This window comes from Rhipicephalus microplus, chromosome 1 (genome assembly GCF_043290135.1).
Source record: "Rhipicephalus microplus isolate Deutch F79 chromosome 1, USDA_Rmic, whole genome shotgun sequence".
Lineage (NCBI taxonomy): Eukaryota > Metazoa > Arthropoda > Arachnida > Ixodida > Ixodidae > Rhipicephalus > Rhipicephalus microplus.
In genome coordinates this window covers 184,327,067-184,341,575 of record NC_134700.1, presented here as the reverse complement: position 1 = coordinate 184,341,575, position 14,509 = coordinate 184,327,067, and the positions used below count along the sequence as shown (strand labels likewise).

At 45.6% G+C, this 14,509-nt stretch overlaps 1 protein-coding gene across 5 annotated transcripts in view; it reads right to left on the bottom strand.

Moving 5' to 3' along the window:
• Nucleotides 1-14,509, bottom strand: part of LOC119178536 (neuroligin-4, Y-linked) — a 523,045-nt gene that overhangs the window by 109,645 nt on the left and 398,891 nt on the right. The gene's annotated exons all lie outside the window — the stretch shown is intronic.

Genomic DNA, 14,509 nt, shown 5'->3' with positions numbered 1-14,509 from the left:
ATGAGTATGTCAGTGACCTGATCGTCAATTATACTGGGCGTGTGACGCCGAGACTCGATAGGCACGTTGCTGTAAACAAAACGCAGAAATGCAGAAAGAACATAAATAAGCAGAAGCCGTAAGACGAAGTGCTACATTTAGCACGCTAGCACCTCCACAGCCGTGTGACCAGCAACAGTAGTAAAAATACCTGCGTACCAAGCTTTCGAAGCAGCCTTAACTATGCACATCTACGCTATAAGCAACCCCAAGAAGACTACAACATCCCGGTATGAAATGCATAAAGTGAGACACATCAAAAAGAGCACCGGACTACGTAAATTTTTTCTTGCTCCTGCCTTCATGAATAATAGAATTGCAGAGCAGCACCACCAAAGTTGACACAAGGGGTAGCAACTCAAGAAATCATTCATTCCCGCGATATTTTTGGTGGTGGTGGAGGTGACAAACAACCAGAAATTGCAAAAAAGTAAGTATAAAAAGAAACGACACTGAACGCGGAACCTAGATGACGAAGTAAGATAACTTACCTTTTTTTTTTCAGGTTCTCACTCAAATTGCAAGGGGAGCCTTCAAAGCGGCTGTTATGAGACACCAAAGTTTCGAGCTGCACTGTTTCAGTACGAGACTAGTGAGAACTCCGTGGCATACATGAATACCAAGCTTGCCGTCTTTGTTGCGCACGTGTGAAATAGCATAGACATAGCCAGAGCTCAGCGTCCCCAGAAAAAATATCCGGTGTGGCCATAGAAGCAAGACGTGTGGGCGTACTTTACTATATGCATTGAGGCAGTGAGAACGTTAAGGGAGCATTTTTGATGCAGTTTTTCCCAGTTTTCCCATGCTTCTGTAATGTGGCACAGTCTTAGATGAGTCATTCGTAGTCTCAAATGAAATGCATATGGCGGCAAGACGATAGCAATGGCTGATCGCAAAATCCAAAGAAAGATTGGTACGTAGTGAAGCGACGAAAAAAGTAAGTGTCGTCGGCGGTAAACGGCACGTACTTGGGAATAAGTATCAGGGCCCACAGTGTTCGTGTATTTTCTACAATTGAACTCACACCATGAATATGGTTATGGCGAAATTCCTGCTCCCCAGAATTTCAAAATGTGCTATACCGTTCATAGGCTGCATTCGCTGGATTGATACTTTTAGGAAGCAATTTTATGGGACTGCTTCGGTGCTGACAACGCCATAATCAAGCGTTGGTCTGTTTGTACTTACGTAAGCGCAGTGTATCAGGTGAGAAGTATTAGTGAACCAAGCGCCTTTTGGCCATTTCTGTCTACGTATCTATCCTTCTACTTATCCACCTATCTCTCTATTCATCTCGCCGCATACGTATGGCTGCTGTCATTTTCGTCTTCATTATTTTACTCGCACCAGAATTCACATGGGACGGTCTTAGAGTACGCCCACACAATGAACTGGTTATTACGCGAATAGCATGAAAGATTCGTTCCATACGTTATGAAACTCTTGCATTGAGTCATGTATGCCACACACCATTATATTACCGCCCAATGAATGTGGATATGAGTCACAAGTGATACATAGTTCGTATCAATCCAGGAACCGCAATAATAGACCAAAAAAATCTTTTTTTTTGTTCGCGTTGAGGAGTTTGTGGCAGGAAAGTCGTTTCAGAATACCCAAGCAGGAAAGTCGTCTCGCTTCTTTCTCTCGGCTGGAGAGCCCGCCGTGGCGAGAGGGAAAACGCGTATATCTTCCCTACCAAAAAGAAAAAGAGCGAAAGGCGCCTAAGTAAGCGACTGATTGGCGGAGAATCTCTGAATAAGTTTAAGGGAATAACCGCTATTCAGTGTACGTCAGGAAAAACTTAGTACATAGTGAGAAGAGGAGTGGCAATGTATATGTATGCAGCGGCATCGACGTCACGCAACTCCCATATAAGCAACCTTGTGTCATGCAGACAAATGAATGAAACAAGAGCTGCTCGAAGAAGTCACTAAGAAAGAAGCTGTAGGCTAGCAAATGTTACAAGCCTCTCATAAAATTACATTTGCAGATTTCCAATGTCCTATAAACAAAATTAAACAGAATCACGAGCGAAATATCAGAAGACCTTCGGGCTCATAAAAGCACTGGGCGTATTCATAGTCTGTTTGTCTGAAATAATTGAAATAATATTTCAAGATGTGGTTGATCCTTCCGACATAAAAATCGGTATAACACACGAAAGTGAAACGTGTCTTCACAGAATTAGTTCAATTAGTTCAAACGGCACCCTTAGATGTTGATGCACCCATGCTGACACCTGGTGACACATCCTTTTCAACGTGACTACCAACGATTCGCGAGGAGGATACACTTCCCGGAGAGACTGCATTGCACCCACCGGAGCATCGCGCAAATCACATTTCATCCACGGGTGTTCGCAAATCGTTAAGCTAAACCGAACGGGTTTTCACTCAATCGTTTTTTGACGGTCTGCTGCTGAGAACGGGCGTGATTTGTGGGTCGGCGACCGTCCTGTGGAGGTTGTTGGCATGCGGCGTCGTTTTGGTGAACAGCGGCCTGCTGATGGGTCGCTTCGGTGAAGAGGCGACAATTTCGGTCCTGCATCGGTGTCTGTATGGCAGCCAGTTGAGTCACGATGCGCTCAAGTTCACAAACTTGAGATACAAAGTTCACAGCTTGAGCCGTGAATGCCGAAGGCATCCCGCTCAACGCTAATGTGTTTATCCCTGCATCAAACTCACATGCACAACATTTGCCCGTCAACGCCAGTGTCTTTCGGCGGCGACTAGTGCAGCAATTGCCGTAGTCAGTAAGATCACACTCGTAAAAACAGATGGAGGAGATGCATCATTGTAGCATATAAAAACTGCACTAAGCATGTTATGAGACCACTAGCCATGTTATGAAAGATTGTATATGCTCAAAGAGAGTGCCTTCTGTCGGGTTCACTCCAGCAGCAAGACCACTGTCGCCTCCGAGGTGCTTGCAACTACCAAAGGAGCACCTCACTATTCAAAAAATACAAACAAGAGCCGTCAATAAACAGTGGTCCTACGACAGGTGGCATTGTCACTACTCCACAAAGAATATGAACTACGGACCCACGTTCGCAACGATGTTTCGGTATAGGCTGACAGTTCCACAGGTGACAATGTTATTCGGGCCTACCAAGACTCTAAAGTTCATAGTGTCCCGCAACACGACAGCAGCAGTAGCGGAGCTTGCTGCCTTGCGTGCTGCTATAGTTTTATATTTCGGAAGCCCAGCCTCAAAAATGGGCTGTCTTCTGCGAGTCTAAGACATCTTTTCAGTTTCTAATCAGCGTCAAGACGAAGGGCGCCTGAAAAGCTAGTAAATGGAATGATAAGTCCTTCACCAAGTTTTATCGAAGATACATGACGTTGTAATCTAACGGTTACCGAAACGTTGCGGCATTGTCAGTAATGACCCGGCGGATGATGCTGACCCGTCCGCTTACGAGAACGCCCTGACAACCCCAATACCCTTTTCGAGAACGGACGCTGTAAGGGACCTTCATTCGCTCGCTGACTAATGTCGCAAATTCGGCTAAGTGACCCCCGTGTCGGGAACTACCGCCTACACAAATTGGACCCACGGAGGAATCTTCAAGTCCTGAAGGACTTCCACCGCCGAGAAGCAACTTTGCTGTGCCGCCTGTGGTTGGGAGTAGCTTTCACGAAGGCGTACTCTTTTCGCACAGGAATGGCATATACCTCCAGACGTTAGTCGTGCGGTAGTGATGAAACATTAAAACATCTACTCTGTTCCCGTGATCATTTTGTGAGCTAACGCAAAGTACTACGCGAAATGCTGAACAACTAGGTGATAAACTTTTTTCCGAAGATGACATGCTCGGATCATGAATCTACGTGTCTCAGACCCACAAAGCGACGTGGTCATTGGTGGTTCTTTTTTTAAAAAAAATCAACCGTATTAAGCGACCGCTTCTAAGCGTGCAATAGAAAGGTGAACATGTACCCTGAGGGTTATATATTATCTCTGCTTTCTTTCTTTTCTTTAACCGGCTAACCCACTCCCCCAACGCGGAGTAGCAAACAGAACTCACGTCTGGTGTACCGCCATGCCTTTCATTTCTTTTCTTTTTCCTCTTTCCTTCCTGTAAAACGATCACCTATTTGCCAGTTTACCTATTTCATTCGAACAGTTCTTTACACAACCAGGGAAAAGGGTTCTAATTTATCATATATTCTTCCCATCATTGCAAAGTCGCTTGGCAACACTGGATTTCTCGCGATCTTACCACGGCTCTGAGTGTTCATCCTGTGCAGTGAACAACGACAAACGCATGGTTTTGTTTCTGGATGAAAGGTAAATAGAAGTGTTAAATATCTCCGACCTGCCGTGGATAACTGAAGGAAATCAACGCGCCATGTGAGTCGAGCTTACATTTCTGTTTTTGTTTTTTGCTTACTTGAGGCATTCACTGTTTTACTATATCATATGCGGTTTGCCATATATCTTTTGTCAAACGATTATTTTTATAAAACTCAAGTGGGACGCATAGTCAACGTTGATAGATTTGCTAGCAATACCTAATACGACGCTCAGATAATAACACCCCTGATGATTGAGATGTCCTGAAAAATAAGTCTCAAGCTTCATACAGCACCCGCTTGCGACGATAAAAGATCACGTTCTTCCTAAATCAAGCGTGATGCATAGTGCACCCATGCTTTTATAATAGTTCGTGCGTAAAAAATAATGAAACTCTTGCCCTTCAGAGCAATGTATCACAAGTTTTACCTCCTGTTAATATATTTTGCTGCACTTCACTTAAAGAGAGCGGTCTCTGCTAAGTGATAAAAAGTTCAGAAGGAGACAGGGTAATGAGAGCTTTGCGGGCGCACTGGTTTGAGCAGTGCGGCTTCCCTCCTTGGCTGTATTTCATTTGCTTGTGGATGCGGAAACCATTAATCCTCCTTCGTTTTCAAGAGCTAAATTGCTTTCTACACCGGGGTTACGACAATCTGGATAAGGAATAAATATATACGTACAAAATAGCTCCGTAACAAGCCGCCAGCACCTCTTCAAAACACATGGTCATAAAAAGATAAAAAGTGAATCCTCTGACTATTTTGTGATTCTGAGAGATATTCTTCATGGCTGCAACTAAATGGGAATCATCTGCTGGGTGAGAAAAAGAAGTAACAGACGAAAGTCTACGACAGATTTCAAGTCTACTAGCACTTTTCTCTCTCCCAGCAAAGCCATAGCTTTAAATAGGGAAGAAGAACATCATTACATAAACTGGTAACTAGAACCTTTTGAAGTAAACCCCTTAATTTGTTTTTCAAGCATGTCACTAGTTGACAGGCGCAAATCATCGTAAGAGGCACAGGCCCAGTGAAACAAATATAAACCTTGCAGTTAAAATTAAAGACATGACGCGGTTTCTTTCGCCATAACTTACGATACCAGTATAAATGTTGAATAACTACTGCTGCTATTGGTTAACCTTGAGAAACCCCGTACGTGTATGCATTTGGCGCATCTGTATACTGCGTGAATTCAAGGTTTCTTTACTTTCGCACTGCCATTTAAAGCAAGCTCCCATAATCATGACCCCAGTTATCAATGACATTGGTCGGCACAGAGGCTGACAGCTTGTTGACGCATCCGCACCCGCCAAGCGAACGCTAGTAGCAGGCACGCGGTAAAGACACGCCAAAGGCTATTGCGGGTGCTTGCTACATCTGATTAGTAGACCCTGGTTAAAAGTGATTTCTCTCTACAGGTGGCGTAGAGCATGAAAGAGTTCTATGAGCACTTAAGAAGTGTTGCGGGGACTGGTGATTCACCAGCACAAGTTATATTGGCTTGAGTGTATTACCAAAATACGCGGACGCTCTCTCGCATGCAGCAGCGCCTCAAGAAGGGATGCGTAAGCACTCTAACCCCATATTCTAGAACGTCCCTTCACTCAACGCTTCACCTGCACTTGAGAAAGCCGACGAAAGCGCCCTCTCTAGGCACGGAAAGACACTGCATATCAACAATAATGTGGTGCGATTCTGGAGCAGCACAGTGTCAATTTCAGCCGAGCAGAGGCGCAGTGCTCAACTCTGTCAAGTGAAAGGTGAAAGTCAAGTCGAGGATCGTTTGTGAATACGGGGGTTAGGCTTGTTTCCATGAAAGCTCATGCTCGCGTCTTGTCGTCGATAACGTAACGCGTTGTGTCAAGGGACACACCCTTCACGTTTTTGCGAAGAATAGCATCGCTATCAAGGAATGATGTAGATAAATAATGTGCAATAATACCCGTAACCGCAAGTAAGTAAATAAACACAGTTCATAAGTTTCTTAGGCATGAATGTAGCCTCTGGAACAAAACACAGATGCTCCTATTATTGCACTAAAAACGCATGTCTGACTAAACGGAATCGAACATTCATAGAAACAGCCAGCATGAAAGTTGGTTTCTTAAGAAAAAAAAAGGCACTGCGTTGGATGTTTGGTGCATGCTAGTCGCAGTTACACAAGACAAGGAAAACAATTGCAACATGTGCGCAATAGCTGAAATAAAGACCGCTGTTCATGTAACTTGAACCCATAGAACCAACACCAAAGCGAGTAGGTGGCTGTCACAAAACGAGCGCTCAAAAAAGGGCGCGCCGCCAAATTCTCGCGACGAAGCCACAGAACACCTACCAGTTTAGAGAACGGAAACTGTACCTTTGGGCTGTTGTATCAAAATAACATGCAAATACGTAGCGGCGGCGTACTGAACTGCAATACCGCGAGGCGAGATGACGCTAGAAGTACTATCATCATCAATAAACAGACGCATTTTTTTTTTTTTTTGCTGCAGGTGGGGAGGTTCGCGGCTGGTTCGCGCTGCTCGCTTCCTCTGGTTTTTTTTTTTTTGTTGCCCAATCATAGAAAAATAAAAAAAAGGTCTTTTTCTTTCTCTATGGCCCAATCGCGTTTCGCGCCTGTAATTATCGCCAGGGGACCTAGCTGGCCTCGACTGGCAAAAACAACGTCAATCAAGTAACGTTTGCATCGTTTATTGCGTGTGTCCAAGCCGATACAATCAATGTATACGGTCGGGTCCGAACAAAACAAGTCACTCATACATATCGAAAGCTTTCAACCCATGTGTAAAGACTCTTGAAAGCTAACAAGCATATGCATATAACTGAACATCGAAATCGCTGAATGAACGTCGCTCTCATTGTGTTGCGGCGCTCGAGTTTAATAGCATGGCTTCAGGACAAGGGTCCGATTCTGCCGTCAGATGCGGCGCTTGCCCCGTAGTGTTGATCTTGAAGCGAATGCATGATGTGGAATCGGGAAGGAAACTTGCACATTGCCGATAGATAGCTCGCGCAGTTAGAGCAATTTAGTTTTGCTAAATTTGTTAAATAAGCAATTGCGGATGCGTGCATTTCTGAATCTTTCTCGCTCTGCAATGCTACATTGAGTACTTCACAATTCTGCAATGTCGCGTCGTGTCGAGAGCATAGGCACTAGTTTTATACTCAGCCGTGAGCCCATATCATAGGTATTATGTATTTAGGGGATGGGCCTAAAGATATTTCAGGCTTGCTACATTTATTGTTAGAGTTAAGTTACAAAGTTACCACAGCTAGAATTTCTCGTCGCAGGAAATGACCAGTCTGCTGAGTATGCAGCGAACATGTATGCTAAAAGGACACTAATGAGGTGTGTGCTTACAGATCGAAAAAGGTCCAATTCTAAGAAAATAAGCTTTAGCTTTGCATTGTACAATTTTGTTGTCTGTACATCTTTGTTGGTACTCTTACATCACACTATCTGCTCAGCCCTGAGCACAATCTCTTTTTTTGCATAGACATATCCATAGAACTTCAGTACTCTCTTACAAGCAATCACTCCTGAAATCAATTGGTGGTACAAGATGTGAATCTGTCCGAATACTGGATCAATAAAGGTCACATTCATTACACACTTGTTATTGTGTTCACTTTTTCAGTATACTTGTGGTTGAAAATGAAGTTCTTTTCTCCCTGCTACTTTTAGAAGTTAGGACTTGAAATACGTACTATCTTGCAGTGTGGCTGTAGATAAGTGAAGATCATGTATGTTTCAACTACCTGTGCGATTTCCTAGATTTTTTTTCATGACCGTAGTGCACAGAATTTCACTTCGTAGTGGTAGACACTATAGTTATGACAACTTAATTTAAACAGAAGCAGATGTGCACAAAGAAATCTGGAACGTTTTTTTGACAAAAGTGAAGGAAGTATGTTTATTTGCAGAAAGGCAGAGAGGTCGGCCTGAGCGATAGCTTGCTCTAGCCTGCTACTCTACACTGGGGGAAAGGAAAGGGGAAAAAAAGATTAATGGATGACGATGGTGAGATAGAGAGGTGAGTATGTAGTGTTCTTTCTAGCTGAGACACATTTTATAGCCGCGCACATAGTCCAGTTGTTTCTAAAAAGGTAATAACTGCTCTTGTGACCGCAGTTGCACTGTTGGTGTCTGGCCAAGGGCCCAACATGGTCTCATCAGTTAATGACCTACTGCGATATTGTTCAGTAGAAGAAATCAGTGTTTGTCGTTCACGTGCGTATGCTGGGCAGACACAAAATATGTGCTCAAGTGTTTCTGGCACATCACAGTGTTCACAATTAGGACCGGTGTCACTGCGACCGATGATATGTGCGTAACGTCTGGTGTACGCTACACCAAGACGAATGCGGTGGATCATACTTGTGAGTTGCCGTTTCAATTTAGGAGGCATGCGGAACCTCATTTCCGGGTCCCATTTGTGAAGTCGCTGGTGTCGCCGTTCCGGTTTGGTCCAGTGCTGAAGTGTGTAGCTGCGCATCACGCAGCGAAGCAGGGCGTTCGTGTCAGCTCGTGAAAACGCAATGCGTACTTCAGGGGCACTGCTTAAGGCATTTTTAGCTTCAGCGTCTGCCTGTTCGTTTCCAATCACGCCGCAATGAGCGGGAATCCACTGGAAAGTTATAAGATGACGATTTGTTGAAGCAACCTGAATAAGTTTTGTGATTTCTATTGCCAAGCTGTAATACGGACCTTGCTTCATGATGCAATTAATGGTTTGCAAAGCGGGTTTTGCATCACAGAAAATCGTCCAGGCTCGAGGTCGCTCTCCGGAAATAAATCTTATTGCCTCCCGGATAGCGACAAGCTCTGCGGCAGTTGATGTGGTTTTATGGTCCACTTTGAATCGTCGAGCGATATCCATGTCTGGAATGACAAAGGCTGCGGCGGAAGTGTTTAGCGTGGTGGATCCGTCGGTGTACACGTGCAGAGAATCACTGTACGTTGTATAAATGTGATATAGGGTCAGTTGTCTGAGGCCAACAGAAGAAATGAGCGACTTCTTCGTAATTCCAGGTATCGTAAAAGAGATAGGTGGTTTAGGCAGAACCCATGGAGGCACTGCAGGGGCATTTGGCGGAGAAAACCTTGATGGTATAATATTTTCATGCCGCAATATTACTTTTGAGAAACTGCAATCTGGGTGAGTGGCGGGTAGTACTGACAGTGGGTGCTGTCTGTGTCTGCTCAGTAATCGGAGGTGAACTCTAAGTGGCTCGCAGAGCATGTATACACTGATGGGACAAGCCCGAGCCTCTGCGATTGTCCCATTTGTTGAAGTGCAGCGTGGTAGACCCAAGCATCTTCGTAAGCATTGAGCTTGAACACTCTCGAGTGTCTTCACACAACTAGGTCTCATATTGGAAAGCACCGGCATGCTGTATCGAATGTATCCCACAAATAGAGCATTGTATAATTGAAGTAGCGATGATTCTGATGGGCCCCATCTTGCTCCTGCTACGTGGCGAAGAATGAGAGCAAAGCTCTTCAATTTAGATTTAAGTACGGCGACATGCTTCGTCCACAATAGATCTCTGTGTACGACAACTCCAAGGAACTTGTGGTGCGTTACAGCAGGTATCGCTGTCCCATTAATAAATATCGGGTATTGCGACATCTGCTTGCGCGTGAACGCAAGCACTGCGCATTTGTCGATTGAAAGAGTGAGCCCCTGACGTCGTAGATATTTGTATGTGATCGTCACTGCACGCTGTAGTCGAGCTCGCAATTGCGGACGAGTAGTTCCGGATGCCCATATGCATATGTCATCAGCGTATGCAGTGATCTTCACCGTGCTGGGAAGTTCTGCTGCTAGGCCGATCATTGTGACATTGAATAGGATCGGGCTGAGAACTCCTCCTTGGGGAACACCACGATGAACCTTATATCGATCGGTGTCTCCGTTACTTGTCGTCATGTAAATGGTGCGGTCCCTAAGGTAGCTAAAAATCCAAGCGTACAGTCGTCCACCGATGTCGAAATCTTCCAGTGCGTCAAGGATCGCATAATGCAGCACATTATCGTAGGCACCCTTAATGTCTAAGAAGACCGCCGCCACTAGTCTGCGTCGGCTTCTTTCCTCTTCAACGCTGGTGATCAAGTCGACCACACCATCAATGGCAGATCGGCCTCTTCTGAAGCCGTTCATAAATGCAGGAAAGGAGTTGTTGCTCTCTAGAAGCCACTCTAATCGTGCCAGTACCATTCTTTCCATCACTTTTCCGACGCAGCTGGCTCACGCGATTGGTCTGTAGGAGGAAAGTGCATAAGGACACTTCCCCGGCTTGAGCAATGCAATAATGCGACTGCATTTCCAGTTAGCTGGGACTTCTCCTGACTCCCATGAGGTGTTATAATGAGATAACAGGATACGTCGTGCTTCTGTATCAAGATGGCTGAGTGCAGCATACGTGATTCCGTCAGGTCCTGGTGCCGATGATCGGCGGGAGGCAGAAATCGCAGCGTCAAGCTCATGTATTGTAAAACGTACATCAAGGCGCTCGTCAGACGATGGAGGCGCAATGGTAGTAAGAAGCTCATTAGTGGCAAGATCATCAGTGGTGTCCACGATGAGGCTACAGTAGTCACTGGCTATCTCAACTTCTGTCCGTCCCTGATGTAGAGCAACAGCTTGAAATGGTTGACGTTGTTGGGGAGTTGTCTGCAAACTTCGTACCACCCGACAGATCTTAGATAGAGGTTGCCTGGGGTCCAGAGATCCACAAAAATTTCTCCAGCGTTGCCTGCCAATCTTGTCAAGATGCCGAAGAACATGTCGTTGAGCTCGACGACAGGCGGAAAGGTCTGAAGGTGACTTCGTTCGTCTGTATCGGCGTTCGGCACGGCGACGGATTGCACGAAGGGCCTCGTATTGGGAGTCAACTGCTGATCTCTGCATCGGTAGGTTAACCTGTTTGGTTGTGTCACGCAGTGAAGAAGCAATGATGTTTTCTACCTCGGATGGATCAGTCGTGTGCTCACAGCCAGACTTGACAGATGCCTTGAACAGTGTCCAGTCGGTTTGACGGATGTAGCGTGTGTGCGTGCGGCGAAACCACCTGAACTGAACATAGGTTGGAAGGTGGTCACTTCCGCGAGTGTCCAAATCTGTGCACCAACATGCGGAAGACAGAAGGTTTCTGGAAACGAAACAGAGGTCGAGGCAGCTGCTGTAGGACGTGCCACGAACAAATGTAGGTGATCCGTCGTTGAGTACGCTTAGTCCATAGTTGTATATAAAATTGGCTAAATCCTTTCCGCGATAATTCGTTGTAGTGCTACCCCAGAGAGGATGATGTGAATTAAAATCGCCGATCACAATGTGTGGCCTTTGTGCCGCTTGAAGAATGGTCCCCAGGTGGAAGCAGTCCATCTGTGCGCTTGGGTGTATGTATCCTCCTATTACGGAGAATGTTCGCTTTTTATGTGTTATAGTCAGGCTCACGTAATCATTGCTGGTATGCGACGCGACTTCATGTCTCAAGAATGTCAAATCACGGCGTATACAAACGAGAACTTTGCTCGTACGTTGATCACTGCTGGACCAAATCTGGATATATCCAGATATACGAAAAGGTGAAACCATATTCGGTTCACATATAACGATAACAGGAAATTGATATTTAAAAACCCATTGTCTGAAGTCTGACAGACGGCCACGTAGGCCACGAGCATTCCATTGCATAACAAGCGACTGGCGCATGCGTTCTTCAAACATCAGTGCCATGTTCACTTACTGAAGAACCAGTAAAAGAGGCTCCAAAACCTCAAGTAGCTGCACAGCCGCCTTAGCAGCGGGAGGGTTTAGGCTGCTGAGAATCTTACGCATCGAACCCATCAAATTTTTAAGCATAGCCTTGATATCTGTGTTGTCCATCTTCTTGTTTTCTTCATTGGGGGTAGGGGCACTATGTGATGATGGCACTATCGTAGCTCTTGACGGTAGTGAAGGCCACTGAGTCTGCGACGTGGGGAGAGCCAATGACTGGTTACATTGTACTTGCGTGGACTGTATTGGCATTTGAGCATCTGTATCCTCCGTTCTGGCCGACAAACGTAGGCTAGTAGGTGGTGCGGGCATGGTTTTGTGTGTCGAATTCGATAAGCTATGAGCACTGCTGCTTCGTTTGCGTCGGTGTCGCGAACGATGTTTACGGCGCCGTACAGCCCTTGCAGCTTCTCTGTGAGTGGAGTGGTCTCGAACCATCTTCTTCAGGATACTAATTTCATTCCTCATTGTGGGACATTCCTTTGATGTTGCGTCGTGGACGCCTGAGCAGTTTGGGTATTTGGCCACAGCATTGCAGTTATCACCATCATGAAGGCCACCGCAATGCTTGCAGGCTACTGCACCCTTGCAAACTGCACTAACGTGCCCAAATTTCATGCATTTATGACATTGCAGAGGTTTTGGTACGTAAGGACGTACCGAGTGCCTCACGTACCCAACTTTTACATGTGTGGGTAACGTCTTCGACTGAAACACTACTTTAACACATCGCGTGCGTCCAAAGCGGTGGAAGCCAAGCACGGGAGCCGACGATGACAGCAGTTTCTCGAGACTCGAGTCTGTTATCTCCTCATCCACATTGTATATAACTCCTGTTGCCGTTTCTTCGTCATACGCGGAGAATGCGCGAACCGGAATGTTTCCTAATCGAACAATCGGTTTAAGCGTGTCCAATAAAGCCTTCGTAGTGACCTCCACGGACAGTATGTTCTTTCGGGTATTCATGCGTATTTCTACGACTTTCCCTGGAGCGATGAGCTCAAAGTACTCTGTCAGGCTCTGCCTATTTAGAGAGTTCAAGATGTCTGTCTTCGATGCCGGCACATACGAAATGGTGTACGACCGCATGCTACTCGCCTTTGTCTGTGCTTGCCGGCTAGTGGGCGATGTCCGGCTGATTTTCCTCTTCAGGCGTCGGCTTGGTACGACCACGTAGTCGCTGTCCGAAGCCATATCTTCAACGGAGGAGTCATCAGAATTGTCATCGTGGGCCCCGCTTGGGCCGGGGTGAGAACTTGCGTCAGACGCACTATGATGTGGTCGGCCCGGTCCCGGTTGCTGGATGGGGTTTTGATCCCCCATTCTAAGGGGGAACGCCCCTTCGAGGTGTGTCGATTATTGAAAAATCTTGGCAAAAGAATTAGGAAACTCACAGAGCTCGAAGCAGAGGCTGTTCTCTGTGACAACTTCTTCTTCTGCCAAAAAAAAACAGTACCACATGCAATGAACACAATCTTGCTCCTCATGACAGCATTCACGTCTTTGAGGAAGCTGTGCTGCAACTGCTCATCACCTTTATGATTTATTATTTTAGGAGCCCATTGAACATATGTGCAAAGCTAAAGCAATTGAGTGCAGTCTTATGAGCTTTGGTGCATCTTTTTGTAAACTTGTATGAGCTAAACACAGTTAATTAAGACAAAACAGTTCTGGATGTTGTTGGTAAACTGTCACAAGGCACAACTAAATGTCGGAAAGCCTGTTAATGCCCATCACTGTGGGTGTGTTCATTATGCAGTGCAATGAATAACTTCCGACGATTCACCTGCCAACTATGAAGTGATCGTGAGTCGTACAGTAGTGGGCAAATTTAGATTGATTCTGGCTTCCAGGGGTTCAAACAAATGACATTGTAGCCTCACAGGAGACAAGACTGCTTGTCGAAACATTTGCTTTGACCCCTTATGTTAACATATTTTTCATATTTTCAAGCTTCCATCTTTTAAGGGTCAGTTTAGTTCACCTGCACCAATCCGAACTGGTTCACAGCTGTGCACGAGAAGTTCAGAACTTGTGCCGCAGGAGTTCAGCGGTACGGCATCACAAGTGAATGACAAGGTGCCGACAAGGTGGAATCCTTATTTTTGTTCGCCTATTTTAATGAGGTGCAAACTTGGCAAAACACGCCGCATTTATAGAGGTGGGTACAGCACCTACGTCTAATGCTATGTTGTTTGTTAAGCTGTGCGAGCGGCTGCACCAAACCAGCGCCGTCAGAGCAGAAGGTACAGGAAAGTCATGAAATAGATTTGGTGCTGTACCTCTCCTGCGCTTTTTGAAATGAATGGCAAGATTTAGAAGATGCCATTGCTGTGCCACTGAAACGAATGGCGAGGAGCAGCACTTGGTAAAACGGATCAT